Below are 7,696 nucleotides of genomic sequence, written 5' to 3'. Positions count from 1 at the left end.
GAGGGAGGGGATATGGTGATATATGTATGCATATAGCTGATTCACTTTGTTGTACAGCAGAAACTAACACAACATTATAAAGCAATTATACTCTAATAAAGATGTATTAAAAAAGAAAAGAAAAGGATGTCTTGGTACCTGCCTTTGTGGGAACCCCGAGTCTTTGGGGAGGGGGATCTCTGAGTCAGATGGGGTGAACCAGAGGAGGGAACAGTTAAACTTTGTTTACAAACTAACATAACAAAAAATGACAAACGAATTCACTGCAGGGACACCCACAGCTTCAGATGGAGAACAGAACTGGGAAAGGAGTGATGGCACAAGGGCAGAATTGAGAAAGCTTCTTGGAGGGAGCTGTGTGTGGCCAGGTGGGCTGGGAACGGTAGCTGAGGGTAACGCACAGCCCAGCTGCCTTTCCCGGAGTCTCCTCCTCGCGAGCTGGGTGACTTGCTCTCTGGGCAGGACCGGGTCTCCGCGTCCCTCCACCACCTGACCCCGCCGGCTCTCGCCTCCTCCCTTGCCATCCCCGGGCCCTTTCTTCCACATCCACTCCTCCTAGCTCCCCCTCGATAATCTCCTGACATCTCTTCAAATCCAATTATCGAATTAATTGACGTGCTAACCGAGAGGCAAACAGAAAGGGGCGGCAAACACCGGGCGGCTCAGGTTTATCCTCCGGCCTCCACAGGCCCCGGCCGGGCGAGATTTACTGGGCCTCGAACACGGCGACAGTTCAAACCTTTGATTAATCATGTTTTTCTCCCGGCCCCATAATTTAGTTGCTATTTTTCCCTCCCAGACTTTTTTTTTTTATCAGTGTAAATAGAGACGGAGTCCTCATCAGCTTCAATTACAAATATTAAGCCCCCGGACAGCAATTTGACAGAGAGAGGCCAGCCCCCACTCCGTCCCGCCCCCCTAAATCATCCCCGAATTAACATCACAATCGGCGGCTGGCGCGCGTTCAGATTTAAATGGTGGCATATTGTTCGCGGATGGTCTAGTTCAGACCAGCGGGTTCGCAGCTCCAGGCGGCAGCCCCCGCCTCTCACTCCGCCGCTCCCCTCCTGCCTCCGGGGTGTTTGTGACTCAGGAACCGCGGGAGGCTCCGGCGCCCTGTCTCCAGCAGCGGAGGCTGCAGGCGGGGGTGCGCCGGCGTGGGGGGGCAAGCCGGCTGGTGAGAGGGGTAGGGTGTGGGGGGGTGCGAGTCAGGCACAGGGAGAGGAGCTACAGACGTGGGGTGGCGGGAGAACGGGGTTTATGCAAATGAGATGCAAATGAAGGCGCGGAAGCTGCGGGTTTGGGAATGCCACGATATAGTCCCTATATGGCCGCCTTGACCCTTCGCAGGGTCTGCAGGGCACCCTTGGGTCGTGGTGGAGTGGCCAGGAGGTAGGGAAATCTCTTGCTCTTTGAGGCTTGCGGTATGAAAGAAGAACTTGGGGCAAGATTTCTCCATTTCCTGAGCATGTTAGAGAAAATTGGTCTTAAACTACAGCCGGGAGGCTTGAAGATAGGCCTCAGAAAGGACTTCCTTAGTGGGAAGACCAAGCGTGAGGCTGGAATACCTCCTGGAGATTTTTTGGATTAGAAGACCTTCGAAGTAGCCAGATTTCTCTGCAGGCGTTTTGGGGAAACGATATGATAACTATTTGGCTCTGTACCACTGTGGAGGAGAAAAGGGAGAGTCATTTCCCTGACCCCATTAATCCTTTAAGAATGAAGGAGCTCAGGAAGAAAAATGACAATCCAAGAGTGTAGGTTTCCAGATATTTTCATATCCACCTGTCTCTCCGGTCTTGCCCGCATCGATCTCCAAGACCTCATTTCTGCCTAGCAACATCACAACCAATCAAGATGCAATTAGGCTTGGCGGCTCGGCTCATCCTTAACTGGGATTGGCTGCTCACAGTATGCGCATCCCAAGTTTTCATTGGCTGACGGCCACCTGTATGGAAATGAGAATTACAAGGGACTCAGCCGCTTCTCTGCGATGTGGACCTGTGGCTTAATGCACTGAAACGTGCAAGCTCAGAGCCGGAACTCCTGGGCTTCTTCCCCCAAAGAGATATCTCAGACTTTTCCGTCGGCGCCTCTGCCTGAGGCCTAGTCTGAAAGAAATTCGACGAAATAATGCAAAAAATAAGGCGAATTTGTATGCTTTTTGCGTCTGCTTTGCCTTCTCTCGGTTCATTGTCAAGATTTTGCCCCTTCCGTCCAATGCCACGACAGTTCTTGCCCCTTTCTCTCTTCCACGTCCATCCAAGGGGCGGCTTCTCTCCGTGTGGAGTCCCTCCGTCCCTGCCTCCTGTTGCCTCAAATCCTCCCTTTGGGCTCAGCTTCTCCAAATTTCCCAATTGCCCCCTTCCTCCCATTCAGGATCCAGGCATCTCACACAACGATCTAAAGCCCAGTTTAGGAGGGAGTTAGAGGGGTGGAGTACTGCCCCCCCCCCAAAAAAACGAAAACCCTCCATCCTCGCTCCCCATCCATTTTCTCCGAGGGAGCCGAGTTTGACAGCGAATTCATTCCGAGCGGGGAGGGTGATTTATTCTTCAAATATACCGACAAGTGCGGGCATGATGGAGCCCATTAAAATGTTGGGAGATTGTTTTTATGATTGAAGTCTGTATTACTCCAACCATAAAGAAAGAGAGCAAGGAGTCATTAGCATTTTCATGATGGTGTATTTCTGCTTGTCTCCGCGCCATCACTCATTTTTACTGCCCGTCCCTTTGCTCTCGCTCTGCTACAACGAGGAGAGACTGCAGCCTGAGTTGGGGTTGGGGGTGGGGGAAGGTGGGGGCCAGAGATCCCCCGCCGCTCTGCCCTTCACGCCAAATCCTCACCCTCCCTGGGACGCAGATCATGGGGTGAGAGGCCGAACGCAGACGATGATGTGCCTCAGCTTTCTCCTGCCGCCGGCGCTTCCTGCCCCCTGACTGCCCCTGCAGGGGGTCCGTCCAAATGGTGCTTGGAGATCTGGGCAGACCTGGTTTGGGAAAGGGGGAGTACCCCTTCCTTTCTTTGGCTCTTCCCTTCCTGGCCTACACACCATTTAGAGCTTTCCAGGGTTATCCACATAGGGATAAAGTCAGGAATTCCTGGCTGAGTGCCCTGGGTTGGAGACATCAGAGTAGGAGAGGACAGAGGGAGGAGACCCCAAGTCCCTGGGTTTGAAGGCTGTGTTGGGAGGAAGTTGGGAGCCTGGACCTTTGGCTTCTGTCTCTGCTACTCCCTCTTTAGAGTTTAAGCCTCCTGTGACCACCCCAATTCCCCCGCTCCTGCTCTCCTAATTCCTTAAGTCCTTGATTCTTTCTACCCAGTCATTTATAAGACTCTCCAGTACTCCAAGGAACAATTTCATAACCTCCATGTAAATAATGGAGCTCAAAATAATCATTGCCAAGGTAGGAGTTCAGAGAAAGTTGGTTATGGGTGAAACAGTGTCTCTAGGTGCCCAAGGATTGTTAGAATCACCTGTCCTGACCCTTGGCCTTGGATAAGACTCTTAACATAAAGAAACATTCATTCTAGGTTGGACACAACCTGCCTGCATATCTTATTGACCCAAATTGTGTGGTGGTGCTTGAGTGAGAGTTGGTTGGGATAAAAGCTAGTTAAAGGGTGGTGGGAAAATGGAAGTGTTAGCTCACAAGACATTAACAGTGATAATAACGATTAGTGGACCACTTTCCTGTTGGTCCAGTGCTTTGTCATGGATGTCTCACAACAACCTGAAAGGTAGGTTTTATGACTGCCATTTCACAAATGAGGAAACCAAGGATCAGGTGACTGTGTGTGGGGTACTCAAGATCACTTAGCTAGTGAACAGGAGAATCAAGATCTGAACCCTGGGCTGTCTTCATTAACTGATACCTGAGAAGGTGTTCAAGGTCTCTAAAGTGGAAGCCAAGATGACTGATTGCCCCATATACATCATCTGAGTTCATAAGAAGGTGGAGAAGACATTCTAGTAAGTGTTAAATATTTTGGGAGAAATCTTAGTAGGAATATTCTTCCCTCGGCCACCACAGCTGGGTAGTTGGGTAGTAGTTAGCATTGCTGGGATTAACCCTTCTCTCATTCAGGGAACATTTATTGAGCACCTAGTATGTGTCGTCTTCTGACTGACCACACCCTCCCCTTTCACAGGCCTCCTCCCCCTTTTGAGATGGGTATCTAATAGGGCTCTGGGGTCCTGGGCAGAGGTAGAGCCCCAGGCAGCTGGGCAGAGATGGAGCAAAGGGGGGTGCGGAAGTGAGAGCCCCCCTACAGCCTGCACAGTGCCCAGAGGCGGCTGCAGCAGCGGCCCCAGATTTACAGCTGTCCTGGCGCTGATGCCATAAAAGCAAACGATCCTTCTCTGTACTAATTTCTGTGTAATTAGATCTCTCCTGGCATGGAAAGTGGGGAGTGGGGGTGGCCAGAAGGGGAGGGGTGCCAAGGACTCTTCACAGAGGTGGGAGGAGGGACTGTGGGACACACATGGCTTCATGTGGCGAAGGTTGGGCACAGGGATCTGCATGCACTGTGACAAAGATGGAAAACGCAGTCATGCACACATGGAAGGCAAGGAGGCAGATGAGTCCTGATGTGACAACACCCTTGTGCCCAGGATAGGGACAAAGCTGGGATCCTGCACAAAGATCCTGAAGCCAGAAGAATAACTCCTGGCTAGTCTGTGTACACACAGGAGGAACTGAAATCCTCGGAGGAGCTGCACACAGACTCCTCCACATGCAGCTAGATACTAAAATCTCACAGAGAGGCCTGAACAGTAAAAATTTGTGCAGACCCATCACATTTACAAAACAATATACACACACATCTACCTGCACGAAAGCAGATACACACTTCTCTTAAATGCAAAACTTATAGCATCTGCATTAAATAGGAACTCAACAAATGTCTGTTTCCTCCTCCACCCCCATCCACTGCTTGCCCACCTATTAGAGGCAGAAAACTAAAAGATGAAAAAAGCCTTTTTTTAAAAAGCGAGATTCTCTTTAAGGTACTTGAAGATGGATCCTATTAAGCCAAGAAAGAAAAAAAGAATTAGAGGAATGTGGGGATGGTTAAAGAGGGAACAATCCTGGAATCTTCCCTTTCCTCGGGAAGAACAAAGTCTCAAACCAGAAAAGCATATAGTTGTTATTACTACTATCCCCCCATCCCACCCCATGGTGACAAACAATGGCCATGGGTATGGCAGTAATGTCGTTCGGAACAACACTTCTACCGAGCTAAGTATTCATTATGCACTGCAGCGTATTTGTGGAGGGACCTCAAAGGGCCTCTTATCCAATCTCCCTCTGCAGCCCAGATTTCTTTCACAGTAAGCCTGCCAGGGCATCAGCCAGCTTCTGCTTCAATACTTCTGCTGAAAAGGAGCTCTTTACTTCATAAGCAGTTTGCCCCTGTCACTGGACCACTGTAATGGTTAGACTGTTCTGTGGTAGAATTGAAATCCGTCTTCTTTTAAATTTCAGAATATACTATTTCTAACTGCCTGTTATTTCGAGTTATTCTAACGTTTTAAGACCAGTTCAATCAAAGCGTTAATCATCCCCCCACCACAGCAATAACAATTAGATACCCATTGGAAAATCAGGAGATTCTGATCTCCACAGATGACTGTCATGTACTTATCTTAAGCCCTTGTTCTAATGGGTAATTCCTGATTAACCTGAGTAATGAAAATGTATCACAATAAAGAAAGATTTGTCATGCCTTGTTATCACTTCATAAGGCCGTCCTTCTAGATACCTGCCATAACATCAGGATATTTCTGTCCCAATAAAACATGATCATGATGTGCTTGGCTAATAAAAAGGAAAAAAAACACGTATTAAAAATATGTTTAAAATGATTTGCATGAGTGATGTAAATATAAACCACCACCATCATCATTGTCAACATCATCCTCAGTTTATTTGCCTTTTGAAATCCCTGCCCGACCTTGGGGGTGGGAGGTAAAGGAAGAGAGAGGCAGAAAATTAGCATCTATTAAATGCTTCCCATTGCCAGGCACTGTGCTAAACACTCACAATAACCCTGTAAGATAGGTATTCTTTTTTTTTTTTTTTAATTTTTATTTATTTATTTATTTATTTATGGCTGTGTTGGGTCTTCGTTTCTGTGCGAGGACTTTCTCTAGTTGTGGCAAGCGGGGGCCACTCTTCATCGCGGTGTGCGGGCCTCTCACTATCGCGGCCTCTCTTGTTGCGGAGCACAGGCTCCAGACGCGCAGGCTCAGTAATTGTGGCTCACGGGCCCAGCTGCTCCGCGGCATGTGGGATCCTCCCAGACCAGGGCCCGAACCCAGGTCCCCTGCATTGGCAGGCAGATTCTCAACCACTGCGCCACCAGGGAAGCCCAAGATAGGTATTCGTATGACCTTACAGGTGAGGGAATTGGGCTCAAAGAAGTTAAGTAACTTGCCTGAGTTCAGGCTGCTAGTACAGGGGATCAAGATTTTAACCCAGGTAAGTCTGCTTCCAAAGCCCACACTTTCCCCCCTAAACTCGGACAGGTTAATTTTACTTTGATGCAAGCAGAGCCTCACTGAGTGGATTTATACACTGACATGACGTTGGTTAGGACTATTTTGGGCTCAGAGACCTCACCCTTCCCAGTCTGGACTCCCTGCAGGGGAGCCAGGGGTTCAGAGCCTGAATATTATGGCCTTTGTGCCCGGTCACATTACTGTCATCACCCAGGGGTGCCCATATATAATTATGGGTGGTGCTACAGGCACCGTCACTGCTGTACAGTGACACGCTCACAAAACTCACTGTCACATTTAACGCATGCTGGGACTCACATAGGCTGGCCGTTCCTTCCCGTCTCCCAGTCGGTGGAGCGTGCAGCCAGCAGGGGTCGCCGGCACACCAGGAATTACCACTTGCTGGGCCAGTCTCCTGCCCTAACAGGACAGAATATTCCTCCTCCTCTGCTCTTCTCCTAAAATCTCTCTCTGATCCCTCCCCTTTCCTGCTTTCCCTTTCTAGCCCCCCTCCCCTTCCCCAGGCCCTGTAGCTTCTTATCCGCAAACTGGATAGTTGCCCCTTATGCAGCACTTAAACTGCCCAATCCCAGCCTAGACCAGGGACCAGGGATTCAGGCTGTCATCCTGCTTTAGTGACGCCAGGGAGCTGGTAAGGAGCTTGGAGTGCCCAACCTTCTGGTTCACCCTTGGCCAGTTAAGATTCTCCCTTCTCTCAGTGCCTTCCCAACACCCTGTCGTGACCATTCTTTTATTGTCCCAATGTTCGCGTAAGGATATGTCGCAAACATCCTCAGACTCCCAGGGTCCTTTAGCTCCCTCATCTTGGGAGAACCTAAGAATGAAGGAGGAGGCGAATCTCTGGTGGAGTGGGTGATCTGTGGCCTGTGGTTTTGGATGAGAAACCATGATTTGGGGCGTACAGCGGAGGGACCCATGTACCCTGGCTCACAACAGAAAGGGGCCAGGTGTCTGCTCCCTGCAGGAAAGCTGTGGCTGCCTTCTGGGAGTGGCATCTCTCTGCTCTTTTCTGCCTCTCCCCTCCCCTGGTGTAGCAGCAGCGCCCCAGCTTTTCCATGCCCCCTTCTCTCTGCAGCCTCCTCCCCGCAACTTCTGGAGCCCAGTGATTGGCGGCTGCCTGCTGCAGGGCCGGCTGGGTTTATGGCTTTGCGGCAGCTGGGGAGAAAG

This window comes from Eubalaena glacialis, chromosome 11 (assembly GCF_028564815.1).
Source record: "Eubalaena glacialis isolate mEubGla1 chromosome 11, mEubGla1.1.hap2.+ XY, whole genome shotgun sequence".
NCBI lineage: Eukaryota > Metazoa > Chordata > Mammalia > Artiodactyla > Balaenidae > Eubalaena > Eubalaena glacialis.
The sequence above is the reverse complement of the archived record's forward strand: the minus strand, read 5'-3'. Positions refer to the sequence as shown.